This window comes from Mixophyes fleayi, chromosome 12 (assembly GCF_038048845.1).
Source record: "Mixophyes fleayi isolate aMixFle1 chromosome 12, aMixFle1.hap1, whole genome shotgun sequence".
NCBI classification, from domain to species: Eukaryota; Metazoa; Chordata; class Amphibia; order Anura; family Limnodynastidae; genus Mixophyes; species Mixophyes fleayi.
In genome coordinates this window covers 46,839,726-46,852,319 of record NC_134413.1, presented here as the reverse complement: position 1 = coordinate 46,852,319, position 12,594 = coordinate 46,839,726, and the positions used below count along the sequence as shown (strand labels likewise).

General features: G+C 40.9%; 1 protein-coding gene across 1 annotated transcript in view; it reads right to left on the bottom strand.

Annotated features, from left to right (window-relative positions):
• PALS1 (protein associated with LIN7 1, MAGUK p55 family member) overlaps positions 1-12,000 on the bottom strand; it is an 85,994-nt gene extending 73,994 nt beyond the window's left edge. The window contains exon 1 of the mRNA XM_075192486.1: positions 11,852-12,000. The gene's annotated coding sequence lies outside the window, so the exon portion shown is untranslated. The remainder of the gene's footprint in view (positions 1-11,851) is intronic.
• Between the last annotated feature and the right edge of the window lie 594 nt (positions 12,001-12,594).

Genomic DNA, 12,594 nt, shown 5'->3' with positions numbered 1-12,594 from the left:
GAGGGTCACTTCATCCAGGTTTACTAGCGGCTCCAGAGCAGTTAAAGCCCCCCCCCAACGTGAAGGCAGCAGGCACCTCGATTCTTTCACTCTGTAGCTGTTATTTCTAAGCAAGATGGCCCTGAAAAAAATCTGGTTAAGTTGCTGGCAGAGGGAAAGCTGCTCAAACAAGTGACCATCCAGTATGGTTGCTAAGCCACGCCCCACTATTTAATATTTTTAATCATGCTTCTGGAACCAATTTTTTCCCCTACTTGTAGCTAGGAATGGTACTGCTATTTGGAAACTGCATGCTCTATTTGCTCACATTTATTGCAGGTGAACTAAGCAGGGTTAATAGACACCACATGTCAAAAAGTGTGTGAACTGCAAGTTTATTCAAGCACTGGGTATAATGATCTTGGAGCATGCAATACTGCGCAGTAGAGACACAGTGCATTATTTCTCGACTTCTCAGTGTTTACACTCAACTCTAATGACCTTTACCACAGCTAGCAAGTTGCAAGAACAGGAGGAGATCCTCTGAGAAAGCGCTTGTTTTACAACTTCTATCCCCAACCATAAATCTGGTAATGTTCAATTTGTCCCATATCCTCACCACCAGTGGCTGAGCTGCCAGAGCAACCAGCGCCAGCTATAGTTGACACTTTAGTCTAAACATTTTGGATATTGATGGGCGTGGAATTTTAGCCCTGGAACGAACGAGATGACCCTGCCCATAAGAGCTTACATGTTAAAGGGAGGGGGTGATGAGACACAAGGAGAAGATGCCAGAAAACCCACTGTAACTTGCTCCTTCAGTGTCCATGAAGGCGATTACATATTTATTTTGCTCTGGTCTTTTGGCCATCCTAGCAGTTTTTTTCTTTGTTTTTTTTTTTTAATTCTTGCCAAAATGCTGAGGGTTAAGAAACATTTATTTATTTTAGCATGTGTTTGTGTTTTTTCCCCACCTATTTGAACAAGGAATTTTGTATCAAGCACTTAAAAAGATTTCTGCCCACTATGTCTAGGGGAGATAAATGTGGCCATTTGATTCTCTCCTCACCAACCCCTTCAGATGGTCCCTCTTCGTTTCTTTGGGTGGTTGCTGACTTGTAGTCTCATGTGGATGTGCTGGTATCTCAAGACATTGCTTCTTTGGTCAATAGTGCAAGGCTCTCTTAAGACAGAGAACAGCCCGCTATATATTCATTTAGATCAGATTCGCACTCGAAGACACCAGCTTCCTAACTCCAGAGCCTCAGAAACGCCCTCCAAGAGCTGTTCTTTAAATCCATAAGTTTATCTTTGAGAGCCAGTATACAGTTACCTAGTTCAGTGGTTCCCAAACTGCATGCCTAGGCTCCCTGGGTTTGCCGCGGCGATCTCACAAGGGTGCCTCGGCCAGGGGCAGTGGTAAGCAAGGCGGGGGACTACTTGGTAATTATTTTGGCTTAGGGGTGCCTTGAAAAAATTATGGAGGCACTATGGGTGCCTTGAACTGAAAAAGTTTGGAATCCACTGACCTAGTTCATTAAGGCATAAATGGTCTGCTCTAGACCAAAATAACAGATTTACTGGGTGAAGTTATACACGTCCACAGCTAGCTTGTTTTTAAATACTTGCTGAATGGACATCATTATAGCATGCAGGTGCTTCTAGCAGAATGGTCCAAAATTAGTTTTTTACTGGACCCAAATGTGGAGCTTACATGGTAAACTACTAGCTCGTGCTGTACATCATCAGCTATTTATATAGCGCCACTAATTCCGCAGCGCTGGAGCGTTGTAGAGAACTCACTCACATCAGTCCCTGCCGCCACTGGAGCTTAGTCTAAATTCCCTACACACACACAGACTAGGCCAGTGTTGGCTAACCTGTGACACTCCAGGTGTTGTGAAACTACAAGTCCCAGCATACCCTTCCAGCAATAAGCTGCTATATATTGGCAAAGCATGCTGGGGCTTGTAGTTTCACAACATCTGGAGTGTCACAGGTTAGCCAACACTGGACTAGGGTCAAATTAATAGCAGCCAATTAACCTACTAGTATGTTTTTGGAGTGTGGGTGGAAACCACAGCACCCGGAGGAAACTCACACAAACACGGGGAGAACATACAAACTCCTCATAGATAAGAACATGGTCAGGAATCAAACTCATGACTTCTGCTGTGAGGCAGAAGTGCTAACCATTAAGCCACCGGGCTGCCCTGCACATGTATTCACAAAGAATCACCATTAATAATATTAAAAGAATTAGCTTTAAAATACAAAAAAAAAAAAAAATAATAAAAAAGAAAAAAAGAACTAGCTTTGGATCCAACAAATGTTAAGAGTTGTAGTTTGACTTAACCAACAGATTGCAAAACGCATGCTAATGATAAGTTTTGACAACTTATGAGCAAAATTCTTAACAGTGTCTTATAAACAATGGCTTGGCAAGCTGTCTTTTATTAGTGTAGGGAGTAGACTTCGGAATTAATCACTGCTTGTTTAAACACACAGTACTAGGGGAGAAACTCAAACAGCCTACTAACACAATTACAAATATAAAAAGCAATGTTTTTATTGCAAGATTAAGCAACCCCCTCATATCTTTAAACTACTAATGAAAACATATTAGAATTTATAAAAATTACAAAATTATAAAAAGTAGCTTGCAACACAAGACCTATTACAGCGGATTTGAATTGCTATACATATTAGTAAAACAATCAAATTAATCATCATGGGAGGTATAACTTTTTTCAATTATTTCTTCAAAAATACTCAAAAAACTAGATTAATTAAAATCAACTCTACTATATTACCTTTACGTGATGTTCTCTCTAAAGTGCAACGTGATCCAACGCATGCAACAAAACAAAACTTTGACAAGATTTAAACACAACAGACTTTCATCCAGCAGCCTCTGAAGCTGCTGCCATTAGAAATTGTGACTTATCGCTTACAGGTTATGTAGCAAGTTTGAGACAATTTGTTGTATTACACATAGCATAAGCCTTAGAATTGTCAATGCTATTGTTAGCAGAACCTAACAGATGTTTAATGTTGTAATTTTACCTGTTATACAGCTGAGAGATATTCTTTAGTCATATGGGTTTAAAAAAAAAAAAAAAAAAAAAGGGGGGAGATAGGAAATTATAGGACATGAGTACAAAGGATCTTTTATCCAGAAACCCTTTACCAAGAAAGTTGCAAAGTCAAGAATGTTAAAGGAAAAACAAAAAAAAAAAAAAAGGAAAAAAGAGAATTATCTACTATATAAAAGCCTAGTGGCGTGTGTGTGTGGAAAAAAAACAAGCTGCAGCGCCACCTGCTGGGCGAAGTTATACACTGACCTACTAAATTCTTAGTGTGTGTGGGGAAAAAAAAACTCAGAAAGGGCTGAAATTTGGTATTAATTTGTTAATTTAATTTGTTAATTGTTAAAAGTGTTTATAAAGATAACGGGGTAACAGTGGGGAGTGGTTGGTGGTTGCCGGGGGTAACAGTGGGGGGTGGTTGCCGGGGGTAACAGTGGGGAGTGGTTGGTGGTTGCCGGGGGTAACAGTGGGGAGTGGTTGCCGGGGGTAACAGTGGGGAGTGGTTGCCGGGGGTAACAGTGGGGAGTGGTTGCCGGGGGTAACAGTGGGGAGTGGTTGCCGGGGGTAACAGTGGGGAGTGGTTGCCGGGGGTAACAGTGGGGAGTGGTTGCCGGGGGTAACAGTGGGGAGTGGTTGCCGGGGGTAACAGTGGGGAGTGGTTGCCGGGGGTAACAGTGGGGAGTGGTTGCCGGGGGTAACAGTGGGGAGTGGTTGCCGGGGGTAACAGTGGGGAGTGGTTGCCGGGGGTAACAGTGGGGAGTGGTTGCCGGGGGTAACAGTGTGGAGTGGTTGCCGGGGGTAACAGTGGGGAGTGGTTGGTGGTTGCCGGGGGTAACAGTGGGGAGTGGAGTGTGATACTCAGGACCGCTGAGAGAGATCCCTGTGTCTGGATAGACATCTGGATAGATGTGGCGATGAAAATGAAGGATGAGGTGATGAAGAAGAATGATGAGGTGGTAACATGTGGACAAAACCACGTTAAAAAAGGGCGCTTACGTCGGGAAGTAATGCTCTTCCCCTGAGGAGGCCTGGCCTAGCCCCAAATGCATGACAAGAACCTTTTTAACACCTTAAGTAGCTTGATTTGACTAGAATGCATGAGTATCATGCACGGGTTAACTTGTATATTATATATACATACATACATACACAATCCCTGCAACAATAAGCCTCAATGGGGCATATTCAATTGTTGAATATCCCCGCGGCGTTAAAACTATTACCGTTATTACGGTAATAGTAAGCTGGATTTCAGCTCACGGCTCAGGGAGCTGCGAGCTGAAATCCAGCGAGAAAACTACCGTAATAACGGGTTTTACGCGCACTATTACCATAATAACGGTAAAAGTGCGCAGAGCGCGAGATTTTTGGCGTTTCCGCCAACAATTGAATATGCCCCAATAAGTGGTTTAACAATAAACATTGCTAACCCACATATTAAGGCTGTGAATACCAGGGGCGGGGAGGGTAAAGATTTGTGGATTTTTTTAAAACTTAATTTAGTATACTTGTCATATGCAAGCTAATTTTTAGGCATAAATCTGCAAAAAGGTGTTTGTGAATTACTTCCTAGAAATAGTGTGACATGGTTCCCTTAGAAGCTGTTAGATCAAGGGGTTTTGTGTATGTTAAACCACCCAGAGGGGGCTGGTAGATAAGGATAGCACCTTATACCATTTATGGCAGGACGCAAATGTGAAGGCCTTTGAGGAGATCTCTTGCAAGACAAGGAAATCTCACACATATTTGGGGGGCCCCAGACAGGCCGACTGCAGAGACTGGGTTGTATGTTAATGCTGTCATTCAAGCTGAATAATGGCACAGGAAAAGATCATATCATTTTCTCCAATATCATACATACAAGAGGCATGTGTGGTATGCAGATGAAGGGAAACTTAGGACCTGTTGTTTGAAGGTAAAATCATGTTAGTAAACCATACTGTTGCAAAGTTAAGACGGTGTAAAGAAAACTTGACTTAAAGGTATTCAAACAGCAAAGTCATAAGACCCTAATTTGCATTCTCCCCTCCTGTTGGTTCTAACCTCACAGGAAAGGGGGCTGGGGGGGGTCCTGTAGCTGGGTTTTAAAACTGTACTGAAAATGTAACTCCTGGTTCACTGAGGGAGTCAATTCGATATTGAAGAGGTCCCATTTTTCCTGCTTCTCCCAGCAACAGAACCTTGATTATAAGTGAGGTATCAATTCTGTGTTTTATCCTTTTTATTTTATAAGAAACAATTGCATTATATTTGTATGTCGTTTATTATCTTTTTATCTTAAGCATTGTGGATGTATTTTCCATATTAAATTACACTTAATAAGTTATAGTCTCTGTGTTCTTACGAATTCACGCGACAGTTTGGTCCAGATGCTACCTAATGGAAACTGTGCAAACCTTGTGGTTTATGTGAACTCTGATTAAAGTAAATTGTGCTAGATTAATGCTAGGGAGAACCGATGGCTTCCTAAATAAGAGTGTCAGCTCTTGTCCGAAAAACCGTGGTGGTGGTAATTAGTATCGCAAAGCTAGTGTGTGGCATAGATAGGGAAAGATTTATTCATTTTAGACAGACCAGGTGGTTGTTGTTTGGTTAACCCTGTGTCACATAAGCATCAGACAGGTGAGTGCTGTTTGTGACAATACTATATTTGATACAATGCTCAGAATTAGAGCAAAACCCATATACAGAAAACCTTAAATTCCAAGAATTACACAAAACATGGATTTGAAAAACCACTGACATAATGTACTTCAGTCATAACCAATTTACTTCACTGTGGCGAGGGTGGTAAGCACTACCAAAATACAGAAATTAAAAGGATATTTTCTAACCAGTGTGGCTGTGTCACACTATGACCAGAGTGAAGCCACTGTTTGGCCACTCATTTGTGCCGCATACCTGTAAAGAGCACTTTGATTTTTCTGGGTTTTGTTTAAATAAAATGCATTTTTCAGATGTTGGTGTCTTTATTTTTATAGTGCCGTTTATTTTATTTTTCTCCAGTTTACTATTAAAAATTACCCCACACCAGGGGTGTGGGAAGAGCTCTAGGGACGACATCCAGCATAGGTCTGGTTTTTCCAGGTCCAAACCCCACCCCCAGCTCTATTCACCTAGGAAATTCAGTGTCATGCTTAAGGGCTGGCTGACATCATTGTGACAGGAACTCCACACTGCAGGTTTCCCCTCTATAATGTCACCAGCCCAAACGGTCATAGCTTAGTGGTGTGTGTGTGTGTGTGTGTGTGTGTGTGTGTGAGTGGTCCCTGTTCGCCCTTCTCTCCCATTACCACCAGTCTAGAGCATGAGAATTTTTTAGAAAACGCTTTTAAAACGCCAGTCACCATAAAGTTCATCTACCGCATGATTAAACGTATGCACCGCTTCATGCGTGTTAAGATACGTGCAGCTCTATATAAAAACAGGAAAAATAGTCTTCTCAGACAATTTGCGTCTGCGCTTTTTATATAAACTGCATACAACTCTATATCGGTCCAAACTTGATGCATTTATCTGACTTTAGTGAAAATGCAAAGAAAACGTTGACAATACAAATTGGGGGACATTTATACTGTCACATTATATACATTTAATGTCATGATTACTTGGCTATATCCATATGGATAGTTTTCTATAGCGCCTTGGCTAAAGGACAAAGCATGTAAGAGGACGTGGGGGTATGAAAAATTAAGGCTGCATAATTTTCTGCACTTCCATCGCAATCCAACACAGGTACAAGTCAGTTTTTCTTCTAACGCCAATAGACTGCATGAAAGTGTGGAGATGAAATCCATTGCTTAAAATGACCCCATGCCACTCAGAATGTTACTTAAGCTTTGTGCTAAAGCTCCCCTACCAAAACTTCAGAGCACATGCCTATGACATAATATGCATGAAAATCAGTTTCTCTCATTCGACTGCAATGAAATAGGGCTGTATGCTATATTATTACCTGATGAAAACACAGTGGTGCTCTTTCATTATAGCTAACAGAAAGATCAACACTGTTCACCCCAGCCAGGAGTAATGCCTGTAAAGCAGAAAGAAAAACAAATAAAAAAATAAAAATAAGAGAGAAACAGCTAGACCAGGGTTTCTCCAGTCATGTGAATGGCTAAAGACACTAGGTAGAATGAAGAGGGACCAAATGTACAGTGAACTCAGGGGAAAAGGAAGGGGGGAGGGTTGGGAGGGGGAGTGAAGGAAACTTCTTATTCATCAAACCTTAAAGAGCTGAAAATCATCCAATAAGATGTTCATATTGTTACAAGGTGAATTAAGAAGGGCACCAATGAAGATAGTTGATAGAACACAGTTTGCAGAAAATTGGGAGGTACTGCATTAACAGTTCATCACCTTTGGACACCACAGTAGATAAAATTATGAGTGGAAAATCTATTAACAGTTGAAAGCTGTCCAAGATCTGAGCTACTTAATAGCGGTAGCAGCAGGGACCCAGAGGAGTGGTCTTTAAACACAGGAGTCTTGCAGATACAGCCGTGCATATACATCTGTTGGCAGCATTAACAACAACAATGCTATTGGTGTGCAGGGTACTGAAGAAAACATTGGAAGACACAGCAAAGGCTATGCCTTGGTGGGCAAGAATACTGTGGTTTCCTATGGCAGGCTGGCTGCCAGAATACCATCCTTACAACACCTTTTCTCACAGGGTTTTCTAACACATCATTCATACAGAAGCTGACATTGCTTGGAGGAAGAGATGAGATAGAGGTTCGTCAAATAGTCATTGCCACCCTTGTGGCTTCTAGGAATGACTCCTTGCAAAGCAAATCACAAGATTTTTCAGACCTTGCAGAAATGGTAACCACAGATGGACAATAATTTTAATACTTTGTCACTAGGCGTTGTAGTGGAATTTATTAACGTAGGACTCGACAACGGTCTTAACCTGAATAATTTGGTCAAATATCTACAATGTCAGTGCTGCCTGAAGATAGATAAGCAGCCCATCCGTTATATTTTAGGTTCATGCAGACAGTAAGGAAGATTGGACCTCAAGTAAGAACAAAAGTACCGCCTTGGAACTTGTCATCAATTCTCAAATGATGAAGATGAAGAATCTCGTCTATATCTAGTGTTTTACTGTGATAAAGTAGTTCTAAGACCAAACAAATATTTTCTAAAATTGTATCACAGTACTATCTGAACCAAGATCCCCAGTCTGAAGCAGAAAGACTTTGGTAAAGATAGAGAGGTCACCTGCAGAGTCCATCAGACTTCCTTCTGGGTTTGGAATATGGCCCTAACTCCTTTATTCGCCCTGGAGAAAGGAACCACAAATAGCCTTAAAACGTCAATGACAAAACCAAGGCTATAGATCGAAGTGTGAGGTGGTGTATTTCTAAACATTACGGAGAACTGACTGTTTACGTAGAACTCTCCAATACTACAAGTGATCTGAATATTTTCCAACCTTCAGACATTCCTATTGTTAGCTATAAACTAATTTAGCTAGGGCTTGTGAAGTAAATATGTCAATTACGCCAATCAGACTTGGATTATTATCAAATGACACCTCTAGCAGTAAAGTAATTTAAACATTCCCTTACAGTTATTCCAACGCCAAAAAAGCAGTCGATTAGTGGGCACTAAAACATTATGTACCTATAAAACAATGAAATGCAGGGCAATTATTTAAATTTTAAAGCCCCTGTATCACAAACCATCCTGCATCACTGACTGGGGGCACAGTGTATCAATGACCCTGAGCAGTAGCATGGTGAGAGAACAGGAACAACCCACTGCTCCATCCAGCACTTGTATATGAAGCAAAAAGCGGCAGGGGGGGTGGGGGAGAAATGATTTACAGGGAAGGCTGTGGAGGATAACTAAATGACCTAGTAGGTGGTTGGAAATGAATAACATGTGGAGACTGGTGAAGGATAAAATTAATTAAAGAGGAGGTATGTGGGGGGAAATTAGTTACAGTACATATGTTAAGACTAATATTAGACATCATCAGTGTATATAGTACCTACATATTACTTTAGCGAATATTCATTCACATCATTCATCTAAAAGTTGACACTACCAGACCAATATCAGTAGCTGCATGTGACTTTAGCTGCCATCTACTGTAAAATACACACATATATATATATATATATATATATATATTATATATATATATATAAGAGAGATCTTATAGCTAAAGATCTTAAAAGAAACAGAACACATTACAAAAACAAATTGTATCCCAAGAGCCCTAAATGAAGTTTATAAGAACAATTTGGTGTAATCATATTTCCTATTTGAACGCAACCCAAGAAGTCTGCCAGTGTTATCAACAATAAGTTCACGGTGGTAAGAAAAACAAGCTACAGGTGCTATTGTCCAAACTGTCCCAAAAGAGTGCATCATCTTAGAACGATCAGACAGAAAAACGAGTGCATCAAACGATTGAAGAAAACTTTAACGCTCTGAGGTTAAATACAAATGGGCACCAGGCTATAGCATGCCGTGTTGCATTTTGTACATCGTGATCAATGATGGACTTTAATGCACTTGTATAAAATACATATGCATCCATGGCCCATCAATCATTACATGTGCATTAATGTATAGGGCTATGCAGTGAATGTATATATAGAATATCACTGCATATCAGAAATTGGGCTGTCTAGAAGGATTCCTGACAGTTGTGTGCACTAGTCCTAACTAAACGATGCTGGGACACAATAGCTAATGTTTAGTAAACTGGCTATGGAAGAACAAACTTGAAAATGCCCTCATTTATAAAAAAAGGTTAATCTACAGAAATCTTCCAATTCTTCTGGTCAGTCAAAAGAAGTAAAGACCACTAAATCTATAAAAAACCAAAAACTTGGCCCACAAATGTATAAATATGAGTTCCCATGAGACATTAGGATTGATAATGTATATAACCTTTTTTGTTTAACGCAAACAAGTCACAATCTCTGACCAAAATTTGCCCCACCATAGACTTCCTGGCAGGAGGCCAGATATGAAAATTAGTTCCTGAATGTATTAAATATGTAAATGGCTTCGTAAGATACTAATAGGCAGCTTGCAAATTCAGTATAGCAAGCTCGAAAATCAGATTTGTGGCCCATGGACAAGTTTTTAATTAACAATTAACTTTTTAAATACGATTAAGAATAAACATTGTTGTTAAGAAACAAAACCATCAATTAGGCATTGTATAAAATTATATAAAAATATAATTATTACATAGGACTCAGTAGTTGGGCAAAAAAGTAATTTGATGAGCGAGTTTCAAATAACACTGCTACCCAAAACATACACACCCATATAGTTTAGTGTTGCGGGCTCCAAGAAAAAATTAAGAGACATTAAATTACAGCCATCAACTAGAAAACATGAGAAAAACAATGAGATTTAAAATATGCCAAGGTTAACTAGCAGATAGTACTATTCAGGACATGCAGTATTTTCAAATACACAAAATGTAACAACTAATACTTGCAATGTTTGTGCGGTCTATAAATAAAAACTAGAAGCAGCGCTTCCGAAAGGCCACCAGAACACAAATGCCCTCACATTCGGAGAGCATGTGAAAGTTACATACACATTTTTAATAAAACTAGTATCATAATTATACAGCACTTACGAAAACAAAAATATATATATGCAACAATGCATGCACAGGGAGACTTTAGCTAACAAGCGCATGTATCATGTATTTATATAGCACAACTAATTCTGCAGCGCTGTACAGAGAACTCACTCACTTCAGTCCCTGCACAATTGGAGCTTACAGTCTAAATTCCCTAACATGCACACACACAGAGAGAGACTAAGGGCAACTTAACAGCAGCCAATTAACCTACTAGTATGTTTTTGGATTGTGGGAGGAAACCCACAAACACAGGAAGACGATACAAACTCCACACAGATAACGACATGGTCAGGAATCTAACTCATGACCCCAACCAGCACTGTGAGGTAGAAGTAGTAACCACTAAGCCACCAAGCTGCCCCCCAACAAGAACATGTATGCTTTTGATTTCAGAGCCGTCTTTATAAGCAGTTTCAGGATACAAAATAAGCAAAAAGGTCAAATATTGTCTTAGTGATGTTTTATCATGCTCTACATTATTAACTTAATAGGAGATATAATACCAGTGCTGATGAGCACAGAACTATACTGTACTCCTGACACAATTAGCGTGCGTTACAGTCATCCATGCATTGTGCAATGGGAGTGGTGCTGTGTGAAGGCATGTGGGTGCAACAAGGTGATACTGTAGTCACATGACAGGAGACAATATGACACGGCTTAACCATTTAAGAGGATTATCATGGCAGCTGACATGTACTAGACATAGCTGGGTGTGTGTCTCTAGCCAACTTACCCCCACACAGTGTGGAAGAGATTACTAGCTCTTTCTGCTAAATGATTACGTATAATTACTGTAGTTCACAATCTGCTAGGTACTTACCCCCTTCATCATTAAGAGGGGTGCTTGTCATATAAATACACGGGAGAGCTTTCTGTACAACATTAAGAACTGCTGCCCCAACACATATATCCTTCCTGTGTGTGGAGGCCTCTCCCAAGACTGTCATCACTGGGAACAAGTAGAACAACTGCAGCAACAGGTTATACATTGAACTCAGGCAAGCAGCTACTCTCTGGGTACTGGGGAACTACAAGTGCCAACAGAGGCTCTGTAAGGAAGGGGACGATGGGGCTTGTAGTTCCTCAATGGTTGAGGAGCCACAGGTTGCCTACCTCTCTGACAAAGACATACTCTGCTCACAGTGACACTCACCTCTGAATGAGCCTTCCTACTCCCTCTATTCAGCTGTGGACCGTGTGCTCCAGCCAGCAGGACACACGGACTCCCAGCACAGTGTCGGGACCACAGTGACGTTGTCTATCTGCGTAAGGAACGTCAGGACACTGACGCGGGAGTCTCCTAGACTTCAAGCGGACCAGATGCGCATGCGTCTGGAGCAGCGCTGCAAGTAATACTGCGCATGCGTAGCATTTAGGGTGCCAGTTCACGCACGCGTACAACCAAGTGGTGAGCGCATGCGCATTCGACCTGTTTATGAGGTTGCTGTGAAGCAGAGATACCTGCTTATCGGTTCTTTAAGCGCAGCGTGGTGCTTATAACTCAGGTTTCAATATAGTATGCAAATTGAGCGTGGCATCTATAATGTGGGAATAAAGCGCCATCTGCTGGTTATAACATTTAAGTTTGATTTGTTGTTTTTGCGGAGCGTACGGACTGTTATCAGCATGTAAATGAAACAAAATGACAGTCATGGATAGCTTGAATTCTTAGTTCATTTCTATATTTGTTGAGATTTTTTGCTACAGAGAAATATATTATGTGGAGGAGAAGGGAGGGGATACACAAAAAAGGGGAAGGGATAGGGAGCATATAGGGAGCATAATACAGAGACGCAGGGCCTGATTAAGGGTTCTGGCCACCCTAGGCTAATACGGCCGCAGCGCCCCCACCCCACCCACTGAATATATATGTGTATAGGAACACTCCTGAATATG